At 34.9% G+C, this 21,757-nt stretch overlaps 1 pseudogene; it reads left to right on the plus strand.

Moving 5' to 3' along the window:
* The first annotated feature begins 1,521 nt into the window (after positions 1–1,521).
* On the plus strand, positions 1,522–18,535 carry LOC117907862 (annotated as a pseudogene).
* Positions 18,536–21,757: the final 3,222 nt, after the last annotated feature.

Consider the following 21,757-nt stretch of genomic DNA (forward strand, 5'->3'; position numbering starts at 1 on the left):
TGAATAAACTCTCGTAGTTTATGCATCGTCCCACCACCAACCATTGGGTTACTGTGAAGCACCTACTGTGTTATTTATGTGGTACTTCTCACCATGACTTTCTATTCCATCATGACTCTCCTTTGTTGCTCCATGTTTTCTCCGATGCCAGTTAGGCCAGTAAAAAGGATAACTTCACTTCAACAAGTGCTTATATTTTTTATCTTGGTCACAATCCCATCTCATGAAGTTCCAAGAAGTAGCGTACTGTTGCCCACTCATCTACAAAAGTTGAATACAAATCGGTTGCTACTACAGTTGTCGAACCCAATTAGGTGTGCTTTTTTTTTATTTTTTTATTGAACTTGACATTCAACTTCCACAAACACTTGTGATTTATTGCGACAATGTTGGTACTACTCATCTTTGCTCCAATTCAATTTTTCATTCATGCATGAAACATGTGGTCATTGATTTTCACTTCATTTGTGATCAAGTTTAAAATGGTGCTCTTCGTGTTGCTCATGTATCATCTGAAGATCAACTAGATGATGCTCTTACCAAACCACTTCTATGCACCCGCTTTGTTTCTCTCATGTTTAAGACTGGACTCTCCACTCGGAGCTCCATCTCGTGGGGGTATAATAAAGGAAGATAACATATTATCTTTCAATTACTAATTTGTTTCTTTTTGCAAATGATCTATTGATTGTAAATTAGTTATATTCTAGGTCATGATTTTAGGTAATTAGAAAACTTCAAAGATTCATATTTTTTGTACATGTATATATATATTCTTTGAAATAAAATGAATAACATATAATAATGTACCAATCTTATTTGTCTTTAACACTAGTGAAGACCAATATTTTTGCCTAGGAAGCATTTGGGGTAGACTTTTTACTCTTAACTAGTACAAAAGGAGGGGTTGGAATATCTTGAATATGTGATATTTGTGTGAAAGAGATAAGGAAACTATAAATCATTTGCTTTGTTTTACTCCAGGGCAAAAATGTTGTGAAACTTGATTTATTCCATTTTTGGAAGTTAAGTGAATTTTGCACTTCTTTGTTAGAGGGGATCTATTGGGTTGATATCACTTTTTCATGGGTAAAAAATTGGAATAAAGCATGGAAGGCAGCTTCTTTGTGCTTGTTGTGGATTATTTGAAAGGAAAGAAATAGAATTTTTTTTTTTATGATGTTTGACAGTCCTATCAAGATATTAGATTTGTTTTTATGTATACTTTTGTAAATTGGGTTAAGATGTATATAGAAAATTACATGTTGTCTTTGTTAGATTTTATGGATTGGTTGAATTTATGGTGAGGAAAAACTTTTTCTTTTTTTCCTTCCTTCTTACCTAAAAAAAAGTTAGGGTTTTGTGTGGGTGAATAAAGGTAAGGGGCAATTTGGTCTTTTTGCCTCGTGTAAGGGTTTTGGAAGATGAGGTCGGTCACGTGCTAGGGTTTTTCTTTTTTCACCCTCTCTAAAACCGCCCCATCACGTGCATATCACGTGCCTGCAACAATACTATGGCGGAGTCGACAAATGCAATTGGGGTTTGGGGTTTGTGAAATCGAGGAAACTGTGTCTCGGCCTTTGATTTTCTTTCCATTTAGCCAACTGGGTTTTGTACAAAATTCTCAGTTTCATTGCCCTGAAAGAGTTGAAGAAATTAACGGTTATCCAGTTTCAGTTTTGGATCAGTAGGAGCGGGATTAGTTCTTGAAGATGCAGCATATGAAGAAGCATGCAGTTTCATCCTTGAAGCGTAGATGGTCTGGTATTATAAAATCCCCAAATGGGGTTTGTTCCCTTGTGGAGCATAAGCCTTCAATGTGTGTATCTGATGCGGGTCTTTCTGGGTTCTCGTATATAGTCTCTGAGAGGACTGCCTTCAATCCGGGTACCACAAACAGGGTACGGTTTTTCTCACTTTTATTTCATTGTTCTGTATTAATCTTCTTGTTTCCATTGCTTTTATTGTTGATTTTAGATGCTTGGTGTAATTCATTTATTACCCAACAAACCCACCTAGGATTCACATTTTTCTCAGTAATGCTCTTGTTGGTTGTATTTAGGGGATGTTAAAGGCGGGCTACTTTAGCGAAAGATGATAGGGAGTGTAGGATTTTGGTTCAGAGGATATGTTCGTTGTTGTGCTTCTCGTTAGTACTTGACATAAAACGTTATTCTTGGGGAAAAATTGCTGTTCTTTGGGGAAAGAAAAATTCCCATAGATTAGATTTCATGAATGGGATTTGGGTTCGGGGGTTTTGGAAATAGTGGGGAAGTGGTCTACTTGTGGATTTGAAATGAGAGAGAGAAATGATTCTCGTGATGATTAATGTTGCTCTTGATTGGTTAAGCATATTGCATTGTTGGTTGTGGGGAGGAAATTGTGTTGTAACGGCATAAGCATGTCTAGGCCTGAATGTTATGGATACTTGAGTGGAGGGGTTCTTCTTTTGAGAGTTGGCATTGTTGTTCTACTACAAACCAAAATTACTGTCATATTTTCTATGACTATATGCTGAAGGTGAATTCAATGAATCCTTAATCTTGGATACTTAATGAAGTTGACTTTTGTTATTCTGTTTCCAATTTTTAGGGAATGAAACAAATCTATGAAAAATAGATTGTCGTGCACACTAATATTTTGCGAGGCCAATAGTGATCAATTGAGATATTTGAGTTGGTTGTTTATGTGGTTTGAGGCACCTTTTGGGTTAAAAGTGAAGTTATTCTTGTGGGGGTAGAGACTTTGGAGGATGTTGTTTTGGTGATGGGATGTAGAGTAGGGAAGTTACCCACTTCTTATTTAGGTCTTCCTTTGAGTGCCTCTTTTAAATCTCCCAGGGTATGGGATGCAGCAGAAGAGAGATTCAAAAAAGGATTAACACTGTGGAAGAAGCAATACCTCTCTAAGGGTGGGAGGCTTACCTTGATCAAAAACACCTTATCAAGTCTTCTGATTTATTTCATGTCTTTTTTTGTTTTCCATATAAAGGTGTGTTCAAGACTCGAAAAGATCCAAAGGGATTTTTTATGGGGTGGTGGTGCCGTAGAGAAAAAGCATTATTTGGTGAATTGGAATTTAGTTTGTGTGGATAAGGAGGAGGGAGGTCTAGGAATTCGTAGTCTTGTAGCCCTAAACAAACCCTTGCTTGGGAAGTGGAGTTGGAGATTTGTTGAAGAGAGGGAGCCCCTTTGGAGACAAATCATCATCGGGAAGTTTGGAGTAGAGGAAAGGGGTGGTGTTTGAGAGGAGTGAGAGGAGGCTATAGTGTGGGGGTGTGGAAAGCAATTAGAAATGAATGAGAAGGCATAAGATGTAGATCCCATTTTATGGTAGGGAATGGGAGAAGGGTTAAGTTTTGGAAAGGCTTGTACTACAAGGACCAAATCTTGAAAGAAGCTTTCTCTAACATATTTCTATTGGTAGTAAACAAAGATGGTTGGGTGTTAGAAGCATGGGATGAGGGTGGGGATTTAAATAGTTGGAGCCTTAGCTTTTTAAGACATCTTAATGATTTGGGAGATGGGAGAAGTGGAGTCTTTGTTTCAAAAACTACAACCAATAATTGTGAGGAAAGAAATGGAGGACATTCTGAGCTAGAGAGAAAGTAATGACGACAAATTTTCAGTCAGATCCCTTTATATACTTCTACATGAGGCTTCTAAAGATCCTTTTCTATGGAGTATTATTTGGAGGTCTTGGGCTTTAGTGAGGGTGAGTTTTTTTTTTGCTTGGGAAGCTTCTTGGAGCAAAATTTTGACTTTCGACCAGCTGAAAAGGAGGGGATGGAATATCCCAAATAGGTGCTACTTGTGCAAAGAAAAGGAGGAAACCATTGACCACCTACTCTTGTTTTGTGACAAGGTTAGATTGTTGTGGAACTTGATCTACTCCCTTTTCGATGTGTAGTGGGTTATACATTCCTCAATTATGAGGATTCTGTTAGTTTGGCACAGTTCTCTTGTGGGTAAAAAAAGGGAGAAAGCGTGGAGGGTTGCTCCCTTATGTTTGATGTGGACTTTATGGAAGGAAAGGAATGGAAGAACCTTCAATGACATCGAGTGATCCGACCAAGCAATCAAATCTTTTTTCATGTATACTTCTGTGAATTGGGTTAGGGTGTATATAAAGAATCACACTTTGTCTATGATTGATTTTATAGATTGATTGTTTATCAAGTAAGGGAAAGACCTTTTTTTTGTCTCCTTACTGCATAGCTTTTTTGGACATTGTTTGTATATTTTGTTTGTGTTGTTTTCACTGTTTTTAAGCGTTTCTAACGCAAGCCCTTTTATTACCTATCAAAAAAGAAAAAAAAAAAAAAAGAAGTGGTGCTATTTTAAGCAAGGGTCTGGTTTGGATTTTAAGAGATTTAACTCAAACTCTTCTTTGTTTTAGAAATCCTTATGCATCATCAACCATTTAGTAATAAACGACTGAGCCCCATTGACACCAAATCAGACCATTTCAAATGAGATAAAGACTTCAAGTTCCAAATAGCAGTCGTGAAAGAGCAATGGACTGAAAAATGGTAAACAGGCTCTGAATAGGCTCTGCACATGATATTTCAGATCAGAATTGGCCAATCTCAGGTAAACAGAGATGTTAATCCAATTACTGCTTGAACATCAGTGGGAAATAATTGATGCCGAGTTGGGATTTTAGTAAACTTGCTTAAGGAGCTGTTAGTCAAAAATATATATTGTAAATGGTATCACTTGGAATAAGATGGGTATATGATGTCCAGTTCTGTTTTTTTGGATCACAATTACAATTAATGTCCTGAATTTGATAATTATTTTTATAACTTATTCGGTTCACATATCCCTCGACTAGATGGGATAATGCAAGTCAAGATATGTGGCAGTTGGACATCCAAGTGAGTTCAGGTTGGGTTGGGTTTTAGAATAACCTGTCAACCAGGAAAAAAAATCAAGCCAATTAGTGTTCTAATTGGTGAGTCCAGCAGGTTTAACCCACAAAAGAAGGGAGCTTTAAACCTTTCTTTCTACTTTATTCTTCGAAGTTTCTTCTATATTACTCCTTCCAATACAGACCCAACAGGGGCTATCCTCCTTCCTTTCTCTGCTTCACGTGAGGAACTGTCCTAGCCACTTTAATAAATCCCTGGCATCTTCTCCTAGAAGACCCTTACTCCTCTTAGGAGCATCAAAGCATGGACTTTAGGACTTGGGCTGCTGGGTAATGCTGAAGGAGGTGGTTGATGGATGCATGTTTGTTTTGCATATGAAGCACCAGTTAGGAAGAAGAATTCCTGTGACTATCAATTAATAATGGTTCAGATCCTCTTTGGGTTGCTTTCACATAAAAATCGGGCCAGGGACATTGAAAAACTTATTCCTCTCTCTGTCCAGCTAACACCCTTGAACAATGATGTTACCATGAACCTCCTTTCATTAGATTCCCTCCACTCTACTATATCTTCACTTACCATGTTGGGCCTCGCTATGGAAGTTCCAAACCACTACGGAAAGTTTCATCCTGTATAGAGGGTGTAGGGTTGGCTTGATTTCTGCTATGGGGTGCATATCCACCCTTAAGACGCTTCCAAATGCCAGAAAGGGATATGCATATTCATTCAATCATCTTGAGACAGTCATATTGGTAATATAACAACCTAACTATGCAAAGATTATGATGGATACAGCTGAGAAATAGAGCCTGTTTGTATTGAAAAGCATGGGATTTGGGGAGAAGTGGAATGGGTGGATCTCCTGGTGTATCTCTACAGCTACGTTTTCAGTATTGATCAATGGCACCCCGGAAGGCTACTTCAACAGTTCAAGGGGGCTGCGTCAGGGGGACCCCCTATCCCCTTACCTTTTCGTGATAGGAATGGAGGCCCTAAGTAGGCTGATCCATAGAGCAGTGGGGGGAGGGTTCCTATCAGGCTGTAGGGTTAATGGAAGAGGCGGGAATGGGGCTTTGGTCTCTCATTTGTTGTTTGCCGACGACACATTAGTGTTTTGTGAAGCTTCTGAAGATCAGATGGTCCACCTAAGCTGGTTGTTGATGTGGTTTGAAGCCATATCAGGCTTGAGAATCAACTTGGACAAAAGCGAAATTTTGCCGGTTGGTAGAGTGGAGAATTTGGAGAATTTGGCTCTTGAGGCTGGCTGTAAAGTGGGCAGGCTGCCTTCTTCCTATTTGGGGATTCCTTTGGGGGCGAATCACAAGTCTGTGACTGTTTGGGATGGGGTGGAAGAGAGATTTAGGAAACGGCTGGCCTTGTGGAAGAGACAATTTATCTCCAAAGGAGGGAGGATTACTCTAATTCGGAGTACATTGTCAAGTATGCCCATATACTTGATGTCTTTAATCCGAATGCCTAGAGTGGTTAGTCTAAGGTTGGAGAAAATTCAAAGGGATTTCTTGTGGGGAGGGGGTGCTTTGGAGAGGAAGCCTCACTTAGTTAATTGGGAAACTGTTTGTATGGATAAAAGGAAGGGGGGATTGGGAGTTAGACGCCTCTCCATCCTTAATAGGGCCCTTCTTTGCAAGTGGAATTGGCGTTATGCGATTGAAAGGGAGAACTTTTGGAGGCTCGTCATTAGTAGGAAGTTTGGGGAGGAAGAAGGGGGATGGAGTTCTAGAGAAGTTAGGGAGAGCTATGGAGTTGGATTTTGGAAGGAAATAAGGAAGGAAGGCGCCCTTATGCAAAATAAAGTGGCTTTTGTAGTGGGGAATGGTAGTAGGGTAAAATTTTGGAAAGATATATGGTGGGGGAATCTCGCTTTATGCAATTCTTATCCCTCCTTGTATGCTTTTGCCTCCTCTAAGGAGGCTTGGGTTGAGGAGTTTTGGGACACTTCGGGAGGGGAAGGGGCTTGGAGTCCTAGATTTTCTAGGCCCTTCAATGATTGGGAGGTGGAGGAGGTGGAGAGGCTTCTTTTGGCAATCCGAGGTGCAAGGCTTAGTCCTCTTATGGAAGATAGACTGATGTGGAAGGTGAATTCGAATGGGATTTTTTCAGTTAAATCACTCTATAATGATCTTTCTTCAAGAAGAGCTGGTCTTTTCCCTCACGGTGTGATATGGAACCCTAGTGTGCCTTCCAAAGTGAGCTTCTTTGCTTGGGAGGCCTCTTGGGGTAAGGTGCTCACTATGGATCAGCTTAAAAAGAGGGGGTGGGCTGTTGCTAACAGATGTTTTTTGTGCTGTGAGGAAGAGGAGTCAATTGATCACATCCTTATACATTGCTCCAAGGCAAGAGCTTTATGGGATTTATTGTTTGCCCTTTTTGGAGTATGTTGGGTCCTCCCTTCTTCGGCTAGAGAGACCCTTATTGAATGGAGGGGCTTTATGTTGGGCAAGAAGCATAAAAAGGTATGGAAGGCAGCCCCGTTGTGCCTTTTTTGGGCGATTTGGTTGGAAAGAAACAGGATTGCTTTCGATAACGAGGACTTTTCGGTTCATAGGGTGAAAAATTCTTTTGTTTGTAATCTTTGGGTATGGACAAAATCAATTGTAAATGAAGGTTCTATTACTTTACCTAGTTTTATTGATTGGCTAGGCGCTAGATGAGGGTCGGGTTTGTATTTTCTCTTCTTTTGTGTGTGCCTTAAGGGGCCTTTTGTATACTCCCTGTATGCTATTGGGTTTTCCTCTTGGTGCCCTTTTCTAATATATTGTTGCCTTTGCCTATCAAAAAAAAAAATAGTTTTCAAGAATAAGTTTCCAAAAACAAGAACATAGAATGAGTTTTTAGTATTCAATGGGAACACTCCATTTTTTAACATTTCCAATAACAGTCTTCTTGAAAGGCATATCCGAACAGTTTTTGAACCATCTTCTGTTCTCAAAGAACAGAAGCAAATAGACAAATTCTTGTCTTGTTTCCTTTCAGCTCATGGTTTTTCATAATGCTACATAGTTGTTTAAGTAAGAAGTTCTTAGTTTTATGATGCTTAAAACTTGTTGTGAGTCATGATACAACATTTTCCAAGAGCATTGATTCTCAATATGACATGTCTGTATTTGAAAATGAAGATATATTATGTGGTGATGCAGCTGCAGGTATTAATTAAGTCAAGAAATCTGAGACAATCTGCTGTTAATGCCAACTGTATTATTAAGGTCAATGGATCAGTTCTTATTCACTTCTATTTGACCTAAGCCCATGGCATAAGATTGATTTTTTATTTTTTATTTTTTTCGCCTGCAGGATGTACGTGGAGTTGACGGTTAGTTAATTCTTATATAAATTCACTATACTAATTAAGTATTTCTCAGCTAACTCTTGTTAGTATGCATGGGAAAATAGTTTGTTGTGCTCTCTTGAGACTACATATTATGGGCTTTTTTTGTTATTGTATTTTTGGTTTATTGGACATTTTGTCTTATGATGACCAGGATGCAATATATTCTCATTGAAGTGGTCATGTGGTTCATATTGAAGGGTGGGGACCCACTATTCCATTGTTTCATCTTTCATAGCTTTGAGAGATGGCCTACCATTCATACACATCCTCTTTTAGTCAATTAGGAAAATGATGTTTCAAAAAATTTATGCAACTCTGGCACATGGTTAGTATTATTGATGCAGTCAATGATTTGTCCTATGGTTACCTGTGAAAAATGTATTTTTTTATTGATGGAGGAATTTGGGATTCAGGAATTCTAGAATCAGGGAAATTTGGAAATGAAGAAAATTGGAAAAAATGATCAGAAAATTGGAGGCCAAGCTACAGATATTGACCAAATTTGAGAGAATCCCCAAATAATTTTGTGGAATTCCTGGACTTCTGAGTGTAATGGGGTGGATCTCATATATTGATTTGACAACATGTTCTGCAGAGAAAAAGAGGCAGATTTTGAGACATGCATAGGTCAGGAATCTTTGGCTTGAAGGCAACTTTTCTTAAAATCTAAATCATATTTCTGTGTAGATTTATTAAGTTTAGAATTATTTGGTACTGTGAACAATTAGTGCCCTTTGAAAGTATTGAAAAGTCCCATGATTAGGAAGTTCTTAAAAACTTTGTAGAATTTTGTTATTGGGCATAAGTTTTGGCTTTTTTGAGGGGCTTTGCCCATCTAAGCATATTAAGAAAGGTGAGATCTGCTTATGTTCTACCTTACTTCAAAGTTTACTTTTTTGAGGGATAAAAGCATTTCAAATGAAATACTCCAGTCAGAAGAAACTATGAAATAGATATTTTTAAGAGGGTAAGGAACATTGTCCTTGCTGTAGCATTAAACTCTTTTGGAAACAGAAACTAGTTTCAGTAAATTATCCAGACACAGTATAAGTTCTTATCAGACTTCAAAAAATGCTTTTGACTTCCAAGATTCAATCCAATTAGGACCTTGAAGTGTTGGTTCATGCTTTAGCCAGGAAGTCTGGTTCTTGGTTGCCTTCCTTCCTTACCCACTGAACCTCCACATGAGAAGAAACAGAAGGTCCCTGATTTTCCCAGTCAGTAGCCATATCCTTCTCTTGAACCAGTCAATGACCACCAGAGCTTCTTATCCAACCTTGAAATGTCTGTTTTTTTGGAGAAGAGGGTTCTTTCAGACCCTCATGCATTATCAAGATCTTGGCCTGAATGGTTAAACCCGCTCTTATTGGCAATTTTAATGTGAACTTTTTTTCTGTTTATTTTTTATTTTTATTTTTTTTAAGAATTTATATTTGGTGAACTTTAAGCCAACTTCAAATAATTGGGAAAAAGGCTTCCAGCTGAAGATTTATTTTGAGGGAACCTTAGTATCCATAAACTGTGGTTCTGTGCAAAGGATTGGAACTGGTAAAATTATAGTACATTTTCACTACTGTGTAATTTGGCTATTCATTCTTGTTATTGTTAGACATGGACATGGTGTGATACTTCTAAGAGCTTGATTGGTATTGCCCATATCTGATATTACAATATCTGAAATTTAATCATTTTGTAGCATACTCAAGTAATGTTTTGGTTGACATTGTATGGATAGCTGGATATGAGAGGATTCTGTCTATGATCTGTATGGCACATGAAAAACCTTTATATTTTAGGGTTTTTTCATCGAGGGTTTTGTTGAGCAATTGGTGCTATTAGGGCCGGCCTCCCTTTTTTGCCCTTTTTTCCCCCCTCTTTTTTTTTTTTTTTTTTTCCCCTTCTTGTACCAATACAGGACCCCCAAACAAGCTATCCTATAAAATTAGAAGCAGATGAAAAGAAAAAGCTTTGTTTAGTGGGAAACAATATGGAGTGAAAAGTGCACCTAGGATCTAGTAGTGATTGCCACTTCATATTTTGATGCAGCAGAAGGTTTGTTTCAAAACGAAACAGAAAAACGCTCAAGAACCAACACAAATATCACAATAGGATCTGAAAATTAGAGAATAATTCTGAAAAAATATATTGAACTCCTCTGTAATAATTACAATGAGCCTTTAAATAATGTTTGTAATGCAAAAATAAAGGAAATAACTGAAGTAGGAAACTAGAAATAGGAAACCAAGGTAATTGGAAACTAGGAAAACTAGGAAAGAAATAGGAAGCTAATGATGAACTTACAATAGAAACTAATAATGTAGAAAATAGAAACTAACCTAAAATAGAAACTAATGGTGTAGGAAATAGAAACTAATCTAAAATAGAAACTAATGATGTAGGAAACTAAAAAAGAAACTAATGGAAATAGAAACTAATGATGTAGGAAGCTAAAAATAGAAACTAATGATGATTGTGTGTTGCATCATATTTTGAGTGATTTAACACTAAAAAAGACTCTGGAATCAACAGTGGATGAACTCATATTGATTGGTTGAGCGTTTGTTAGTGGAAGAGTGTTTTGTGTGCATGTTTGAGGTAGTTTTGTTTGTTGTTTTTACATCCTTGTATCCCCCGTGTACTTGGGGTGTGTGGCATCCCCTGCTCTTTGATTGACATCTTTTATATATTCTTGTTTGCCTATCAAAAAGAAAAAAAAAAAAAAAAAAATCATTCCAATAAAAATGATTATACAGACTCATGCCAATCTTGGAGATAGAAACTCACTACAATATGCATATGAAAACTATCTTGGGGATGATCTTGGAAAATAAGTTACTATGTGATCCAAGTCTGAAACTAAAAGTTAGCAATGCAACTGGATAAACAGCAAAATCCACTTGTTGACCAATTTTCTATTATTTTAAATAACCTCTGAAATATTTCTGGGTTGGGTTAATCTAAACAAGCTTACACTTTGGCCAGAAGATTGTTGCAGGCCAGCAATATTTGTGGCTCTTGAGACCGACTTCCCTATGCCAGTACATTCTTTCTGTTACATGAAGACTGTTGGAAGTGTAACATCCATTGCTCATTAGTAAAATGGACTTTGACATGTGAAGGTAACCTATAGCGTGAAAGTAGGGTAAGAGTGTTAGAAGGTGGCTGTGATGTAAGCATTATGTAACTTTGGAGTTAGGTTGGCCTTCCACTATCAAGAACTTGTACCATTGTGAATAGTAGTCAACCTATTGGTACTGTAATTAGTACCCAAATTAGGAAATAGGTCCAGCTTTCCAATTAAGAAGAAAATTATACTGTTCAGGTAGACGCTAAGGTTATCACTTACTATTCAATGTCTTTTGTCCTTATTGAAAAAAAGAGAGAGGCAAGTTCAATGCTCCCAATTTCATGATCACAGCATTTGAATCAATTTTGAAAGTGGCCTATTCCATATAGGAAGGCGAATGATGTTACATCATAACCTCTAACGGAGTGAAAAAGATTCTTAAAAACCTCTAGGATTTGGAATGATAATAGTCTGTCTACTCAGGGGAGGATTTTGATATTTTTCACCTTTTGATGTTTTTACCTCTGACGTCTTGGTTAGTTTGAGTTTGTTGTCAAACTAACCAAGTCACGAAGTTCACACAGCTTGATTAGGAATGTAATCTCAATGACTATCTAATTGATTGACTTACTGATCATTTGTTGGCAGATTCAACAATTGATGAAATTTTATCCTAAACTGTTGAAAGATCTCCTTCTCACTTATTATTTTAGCTATAAGATGCAGTGTTTGTGTTTTGACTATGGAGGATCTTGAGTTACACCGGCTTTGGTGTTTGGTCTCTTCCATGGATGACGATTTAATGCAAGGGATGGTTAAAGCATCTAAATAAAGAGCTGCTGTATCCATGGTTTGTTGCATTTGGAAGGATTTTAGTGGAAGAACTGGCAATCCTTGCTTTTGAGATTATTTTCTTGATCTTGATCCCTCATTTTCATGTGTATTCAGGGTGCTGTCTATTTCAGTTCTTTTTGTCAACTAGGTGTTTTTACCTTTGGATCCTAGATGTGGTTTTGTATACCTTGAGTTTGGATTTATCATTTCATTATTATTTAAAAAATATCTTAATGCTTTATAAATTACAAGTTAGCTCATAAAATCCTGGTAAAACTTTGAAATATTGGTCTTTGGAACAATATGTTAGCAGTTTTTTTTTTTCTTTGAATCAGCAACTGATCAACTGTTGATGTGAGTCACTCAGATGCATGTCTGGTTGCCAAATGTTTATGCTAGAATGAATGCAGGAGGGAAGGAGCATTTAAATGTTCTTTTATCTAGTTCATTTCTATTGCAATTTTTTAATGGATTCTAATGTTTGCAGGAACCTCTGTTCTGTCTACAAGGTGGCAGACAAGGGAACGGATAGTTGGCTTCTGCTCACCATACCGACCCATTGAAACCCATGGAAAAAGTACTGTGGTTCCATGCTTTGCTAGATCCTGTGCATCAACGGCTTCAAAGTCACCAGAAGAAAAACAATCTGAGGTTTGATTTTTGAATTTAACGCACTGAAAATCATTTAATTTTGTTTATCTAATTTTTTTTTTTTTTTTTTTTTTTTTGTGGGAAGCTCAACTTAAGCACACAGTTTTCTTTTGTTGCTGAAACATGACCGATTCACAGCACCATTATTGTTGTCATCATTATATTATGATTTTTACCGTTGTTTAACAGTGCTCGTAAAATTATACCAATGCCAAAAACTGAAAACTTGGATACCTGAAAGATTAAAATGGGATTAGAAAAAATTACCATCTCACTTTGTGCACTTGAAAAGGTACCTGAATTCCCGGGGACATATCCCATACAATTCGCTTACAAAGCATAGTTTGGATTATTTGTGAATTCTGGATAGCCACATGTCCTTGATAATGAGGAATTCTGGCAGAGGCATCAAACAGGTCACCTCTGGTTCAGTTGCACAGTTGCACTAACACCCAGAACCAAACCTTATTCTAAATATCAGCTCTGGTCTCTATTAGTCACACTTTGGGACCTCTATAGTCATAACTAATACTATAAATTCCTGATTCCTGTCAGGTACTCCACAATTTGATCATGTTTTATTATCCATTTTCTTTTTCAAGGAAAATCTAGGTGTGGACAAATGAAGCAAGAAAAACTTATTCATTTTTGTCTCTGTATAATGTGACATGGTTGGTTCTGTCCAGATGCAACTATAGAATCTGAAGCCATAAGGCCAAGTGATTTAGTAGAACCAATAGATGTTTGGTATTAGAAGTCTATTGGTGCTTGATAAGGCGTTACTTGTAAAGCAGATGTGGAGATATGGAGTGGTGTAGGATAGTATTGGAGGAAAGCTATAGTGGGTGAGTTTGGGGAGGAGAGTGGATGGTGCTCTAGGAAATGGGATGGTTCCATATGCATCCAGCATTTGCAAAGCTCTCAGAAAACACTGGGATGTTCCATTCCAAATCTGTTCTCTGTGGGGGATCATTCCAAATCCAAGATTTGTTATGATTTGTGGTAGTGGCGAGCTGGCTGCCATGGGTGGGTAGAGGGGGAATAAGAGAGTCTATGGAAGATTGTTTCTGAGACTTGTTCAGCATTGCAGCTAATGAAAATTCTTGGATGTTTGATTTCTAGCCAGAAGAAAGGACCATTGGATCCCTAATTTCCTAAAGAGATTCCACAATTAGGAATTAGAGGAGGTGGTGTTATTTTTTTAGTTTATTGGTCTGTGCCGGTCAGAAAATAGGTTGGTAATTGTTGCACTCAGGAAAAACAAATCCACCGACCACCCAAAAAGAGCTGTGGACGTTTGGGGGATTTGTGCTCCTTCAAATGTTAGTTTCTTTGTTTGGGGAACAGTGTGGGAGAAGATTCCAATGATTACCATCTTTTGTGGAGGGGATGGATTATGGTGAATTGATGTTGTCCTATGCGAACAAAAGGAGGAATCAACTAATCAGATTCTCCCCTCATTGTAGATGTCAGAGTTTTTGGTCTTTGATATTTCCCTGTTTGGAGGGTCTTGGGTTTTGTATTGCTTTTCTTAAGAGCACATTGGTTAGTTGGCATGAGAGTTTTTTTGGCAATGACATGGAGAAGGTTTGGAGTATGCCCTTTTGTGCTTTATTTGTATGGCAAGGGTGGAACCTTTGGATTTTTGATGGGATGGGAGGGGCTAGGGTCCATCTAGTGGTCTCTTTTTTTTTTTTTTTTTTTTTGTTCCCCTTTCTTTTCATGTTGTTGGTTCATTTGTCGTTCATGCATACTTCCCATCACTTGGGTCATGCCCCCCATTTTGTTAGCTGGTTATTAAGATGACTCATTTGCCTACAACAAAATGTTGGTACCAGACACCTTGACAGGATCACTCTAGTATTTTACAGATTATATCATCATATGTTTCTCAATTCTGTAATAGCTTTTGATTGCTTTAGAGACGGTATGAAGTATAATTTAATCATAAAACCCTACTTCCTTGTAACTTTGATTTCAACAGCTAATGTAATTAAAATTACTAAATTATGATGGATTAATATTAAATAAGCAATCAGATTGTTTATCTTGCCTAGTCTAGTCATGATCACAAATTGGTTTTCATCATTCCTTTGCAGACCAGAAAAGACATATCTACTGTTGAGGACCCTTTTGATGCACCTACATACAACATCCCGGAAAAGCCTGTGACGTTTGCCGAGGGAGCTTCTTACAGCGTTATTATTCTTGTAGGCCTCGGTATTGCAGCTGCTGCAGGATATGCTGTTTTCAAGGAGCTTATATTTGAGCCGAAAGAGTAAGCATTTAGATTCTTTAGTTAAAATTATGTTTTCTAATTGCCCTTGAGGCCTGGCTCAAGTGGTTAAGGGGTGGGGAGGATTTTTGTGGGAGGTTTTAGGTTCAAGTCCCAATGGGGACAAAAATTTACCTATATAAAAAAAAAAAAATTGAATTGTAACTTAGGGTACGTTTAGTTGGCGGGATATGATAGAATATGATATGTACATTCTAAGATATCATATCCTATTGGATAGGAAATGTATATCCTATAATATCATTTCCAATGGGATATGATATCCTTAAATGTTATATCCAATAAACATGACATCTAAGGTGGTATATGCAATGAAATATATTATATTATGCTTATATTTAGTTTTTAAAATGATTTTTTTACAAAAGAAATGGAATATATATTATTTTTCAATTTTGATATTTGTTTAAAATAAGAACTATATTGCATTCCATTATTTCCTATTAAAAATATGAAATTTCTCTTACATTTAATAATATTTGTGATTAAATATTTAAAATTTATAAATAATTTTTTATATTATGTTATTTAATATATAAAAGTAATTATATATATAATATCAAAAGATACATATATTTGTATTATTTTGAAATATATTTTATAAACATTTTTTTAGTTCTTTATTTTAATCACAAAAATTTTCTGGTGAAATTTTTTTATTTTGGAAAATAAGTAATATAAAAAATGAAAAATTGATGAAAAAATAAATTTATGATATACGTGATATGTATATCCTATATCTTAATTTAGGATAAATATATCCTATGTAGAAGGGATATAAAAAAATGGTGAATAATATATTTCATCACTTATTATATCCCATGTTTGGTTAAACATAGGATAAGTGAAGGGATGATTTATCCTATTTCATTTCCAGCCAAACATGGGATAAGATATGTTATACCCTTTCTTATCGTATCCATGTTATATTCAGCCAATCAAACCTGGCCTTAGGGATTTGAAGAATTCCACTTATTTATTTTTTAATATATCCCAGATTTAAAACTATGGTCTGTTACAGGTACAAAATTTTTGGGAAGGCTCTCAAAAGGGTTCAAGAAGATGGTCAGGTTTGTGCGAACCTGTGTTTCTTTGTCTTGGAGCTATTACTTAGATTGGGAAAGAGATGTGTACCCAATAGTGCAAATAATTAGTTGTGGTTGCAAGGACTTTTTTAGTAGGCAAAAGTGACTCTAGGATTGCCTTTGCGCTAGGCATAAGCCTCAAAGCATGGAATTTAAGCCTCGTGAAAAACATAAATGATGTGCTGATTTGTGATAAATTGCTAATATTCATATGGCAATCATCCTTAATTTAAAGAAAAAAGGAAAAAAAGAAAAAGAAAAAGGGAATCCTCATCTTGAAAATTATAAAACATTCTAAAAAGTTGTGAAACCTTATATCTTCTTGTTCTTTCTTTTTTTCTTTCAATGGACAGAAGAATTCTTATTGGACATACCATGTGAGTGAAGTGAATTCAGCTTTGTATTGATCAGTTGAAAACAATTAAGGAATGGAAATCATTAATTTTCTAGTATAACTTAAGACTTTTTTTAGTTAGGATGATCCTGATTTTTCTAATGTTTGATCATTTAGTTGGCATACAAAAAAATCTTTTTGAATTCCTGGAACACCCTACAATAGTTGATTAGTATATTACATGATATGTATAACACCTTGAGGTTTGAGTATTAGATCGAACTTGGCATATCCTTGGAGCCTTGTCTTGAAGCCAACCTAAAGATTTAAACCCATCCATGCATTTCAAAGCTCAAGTTGGACACTGTGATGTGCAAGTGATGGGAAAAAGTGCAGTATCCTTAATTGCTCCTTAGTAATGTATCCATTACTTGCATTTCCATGCCATTCAAAACCACAATTGTGGGATATTTGAGTATCAGATAACGAATTATGCCCCATAACTTTCGTTCAGAATATCTGTTGCAATTTTGTGGTTGATATGATTTTGATTTTTCTTTATCAGGTTCGGGTCAGAATTGGATCCCCTATTACTGGTTATGGCCAGGAAAGTAGGAATCGTGCTGCTCGCCAACGGATTGCCAATAGGATTTGGACTGATGAAGATGGTGTTGAACATGTAGAGGTAACACGTTAGCTCCTACTAGTAATGTGACAAAATTATCTTATGCTTTTTTATGACTCATAAAGTGACTGTTTCTTCAAATTACTAAACCTAGCCTTAATCTCAAATTCTCAATACTCGGGAATCTGAGATTAGCTAAATGAATTATTTTTCACCATTCTGCTTTATCTAGGGCCATATCCACCTTTAAATCATTGACAATTACATTCCTCAAACCCAATTGCAATTAGATTCTTAGATATTTGATCCGTTGAGGGAGGGTGACAGGCTTGATAATGATACCAATGGAATAATGAGTAATGGTTCTCATTAATGGATGGAGAAGCTAGGGCTGTTTGATAACTATTTTTTAAAGCCGTTTTTGTTATTTAGAATAAGAAACAGTTTTCCAAACTGAAACTCGTGACAAATTTTGTACCAAAAACAGTTTTTTGAGAACATATTTCAGATGTTTTCATTTGTTTTTTTGTACACTGCCCTGAGAACCAAGGAAACAAAGAAACCAGTTTAGCATTACTCTTAACCCATTCCTAAACCCACCCTCCATCATCATCTTTTTCTTCTCCTCCATCTTATTAGAATTGAGTTCCAAATAAAATTTATTTTTGAAAGCAACCATTTTTATGAAGTGTTCTAAAAACTGGTTCCCCCTCCTCCCCACCTTCCCTCTTTTTTGGTTGACTTGAACCTGCTGGAATGTCCCACAATTCCTCCCCAATCCTTTACTACTTGAGTCAGGCCTCAAGGGCAAAGCATTGGATGATTCTCGAATGTCAAATTTATAGTTATGCTTGCTAAAACTTGGGGAAATTTCGTAGAATTAAGAGACAAACATATCATCTTCTACCCCTAAATCCCATTATCTCGAAATTCCTATGTGTTAACATTGAAGTGATTAAATGTAGGTTAACTTTTATATTCGTGGCCCTCATGGAGCCGGCAAAGTTTACACAGAAATGTTTAAAGACAAGGTGGACAAGCAGTGGAAATTTACATACTTGATTGCTGAAATCAAATCTCCTTCCCAGCACAGTTGATGCTAGAGTCATATGTTCCTGCTTGAATCGTCCACTCTAATTTCTACCAAGAACAAAAATAAAAGGAAGCTCTGGTGCCGTCCAGTTGAGATCAGGTGTGTCTTCCTGTACCAATTAACATTGAGCTGAGCCTCAACCCTGCCCCATTAGGTTCAAAATCTTATTCTCCTTTTTCTTTGATTCATTTAGAAGGGTTGAGTAAAATTAATCACAGTCCAAGTTTTGATTGTGCAGCTGTTGGAATTATAACGACAGCTCCACGATTTGCTACAAAGGGGGCCTGTATTTGAATCAATTTGAATTTGAATGAGGATGGTTGATGTATATTTTTTGTTAGCTAATGCTGATAGATTGAGCCGGGCCTGAACCAGACTGACTGACAGTTTGAACATTAAACCGACCGGTTTGGCTTTTATAGGAGTCCAACCCACTTTAGCCGACCACATAAGGCCAGGGGGCCAAGGACTGCAAAAAGCCAATGGAGAATTTAAACGAGTGCTCATCCTCCTCCGCTTCCGATGTGGGATGAGATATAAAATCCATAAAATCTTCCACAGCTTCCCATGTGGGATGAGGTAAAATCCATAAGCTATAATGCAATGGCAACTCACAGCCAGATGATTTGAGCCAGTTTGTTGTTAATAATTGATATTTTTAAATTGCAAACCAAAAAGGCAATAAAATAATTATTTAAATTTTTTTTAATAATAATTAATATGTAAAAATGTAAGTAAAGTAATGTAATATAGGTAAAATAAATTATAAATAAAAAAATTGCTTCTTTTAAATACATTTCTTCACATTTAAATATTATACATATTTTATTTATAAAATTTAAAATATTAATATATTTATATTTATTGATGATTTAAGTTTGATGATATTAAAGACAAAAAATAATATTATTATTTTTAATATATATATATATATATATATCAAAATTTATTTTTAATTTTAATAATATATAAATTATATATTTATGATATTATTGTTTGATCGTGATTTAATCATGAATCCATTGAATTGTGAACCGATAACTTTTTGGGTTTTCAAGTATTCGATTCTAAAACATTGATTAGAATAAATGGGTAGATGATTGTGATAATGACCTAAAGTTATATACTTTGGATAATTAAGTTGAAAGGGAAGATGAAGTTTCAAAATTGTGATATATGAACAATTTATCATCCAAAGTTAAACATACCCTATGGCTTTTAAAAAAGGGCATATTCATTTCTAGCAAATGGGTTTAAGGTCTAAGGTCCATGCATATTTGGGCTTAAAAGTTTATGCAATTGGATGATAGATGACATTTGTTCTACAATTATTTGATATATTAAAATTTATTTTTAGATAAATTTTACTTTGATTATTAAATTTTTTATGTTATTTTTTTTTTAAATTTAATTAAATTACTACTGTATAATACATCTTTAACTTAATTTATTTTCCATTAATTTAATGTTTGATTATTATTTTTATTTTTATTTTGAAATTTGGTAATTTATTTTTTGAAATTTAATTAAATAACAATTGCATAAACACATGTACAAAATTGTAAATCATGAATTTATATACATGTTTTTTTTTTCATTTTATTTATTTTCTTCATACCAAATTACTGAAATATTTATTTACATACGTGTACAAAAGCCATATAATATATATATATATATATATATATATATATAATAGTTTTACTAAATGTATAGGATATCTTCACATTTTCATTAACGTTTATAAAAACGTTAAATATATTCACTAGAGTCGGACTTATACAATTAATATATATATATATATATATATATAATAGTTTTACCAAATGTACAAGACACCTTCACATTTTCATTAACATTTATAATAGATAAATATATTCACTATGGGCATATTGGTACAAGTTGGTAGATTTAATGAGTGTTTGGTAAATCAATTTAATAACTTAATTGAAGTAATTAAATAAAGTAAATATGTTTGATAAAATAATTTAATTGTATGACTTAAAGTAAAAAAACAGTTTTATGTAATAAGTAAAAACAATGAACTTATTCTTAAATCCGCAATTTCATTTTACCTTTTACCATTTTTATCCTAGTTACTTTAGGTTCTCTTTTGTTACTCTATAACCTCTATTGTTATTTGATCTTATTTACCCTAATTATAATTTATGAGAATAAATATGTCAATTTAATGATTAGAATAAATTTAAATTAATTTTATCAAACAATTTTAATGTTTAAATTAAAAATTAAGTAATAAGTTTTAAGTCAACAACTTAAATATAATTTAACTTAAAATCAAATTAAATTATTAAGTAATAAGTATTAAATTTTACAACACTCCTTTAGTACAAACAATTTTTAATTAATATTTTAAAAATCCGAAATTAATTGAAAGAATTTTATTCTCTTTTAACACTTCTTCGATTTCTTATAAAAAAAAAAAAAAAGGTTTTTATAAGCCTCACATATATTATTCATATGGAATAAGCCTCACATATTTATTGAGTAGAAATTAATAATTATATAGATAATCGTTTATATAAGTGAAAATTTTAGTTTACATATTATTTTGAAAGATATCATTTGGAAAATTATTCCATATTTGATTAAACACAAAAATGAAAATGAAATCGATGTTTTCACTTTCTTAGTTTCCAAACACTAAAATGGATATTTCACTGAGGCCTAAAAGAATTTCAGAGATTTATTCAAAGCAAGATTTAGGTCAAGTGCTTGATTAGTGTAAGATGTATGACAAATATAATATCACCCAAACATATTTACTAATTTGAGTCTAACTCAATTTTAATTCAAATTTAGAAAAAAATGCTTGAGTTTGGATTGACCATTAACCCAATCCAATCCGTCCGAGTTGTACCATTTTTTCATCTTTACCTAGGACGGGCTCAAAGAAAAGGCCACTTCTCAATCCAACTTCTTAGGCATTTATGGAGGCATTTATGGACGGATTATTCCTATCCCAACCTATTCTATAATGCGAATATATAACCCCATTTCCCATCAATTAAATGAAAATTAAAATGTGATAAAAAAATAAAGTAATTTAATTTAATTTTAATTTCATTTTATATATGATGAAGTATCAAGACAGGGCAAGATTGGGCAATATAAAACCAAGTCAAATCCACCAGACTCCGATTTAGCCTTACCTCTAATATTTGATTAGCCCTCCCCCAAATTTGTCCTATTAGAGGTATGACAAGACATATCCGAAAATACCCGTCCCATTACCACCCTTGCACTCGTTACATTCACGATACATGTTTAGTATACTAGAATCTGATCGGAAATGAAAGTAAATCACAATAACATGTTCAAAAAGGGGATCAAAATCCTCATAAGAACTGGTTTTAATTTTCATGAAAATGATCCTTTTTTTATCCTTCGTTTCCATTTCTAATATGATTCAAACGTGATAATAAACGAGAAATGCAATGCCTTTTCATTCTATTCCCTATTCTAGCATTCTAAACATACCCTCATCCCTAAACACGTTGTATACCTCAACTAAACCCCGATTTCTATC

The sequence above is a fragment of the Vitis riparia genome, chromosome 2, assembly GCF_004353265.1.
Source record: "Vitis riparia cultivar Riparia Gloire de Montpellier isolate 1030 chromosome 2, EGFV_Vit.rip_1.0, whole genome shotgun sequence".
Lineage (NCBI taxonomy): Eukaryota > Viridiplantae > Streptophyta > Magnoliopsida > Vitales > Vitaceae > Vitis > Vitis riparia.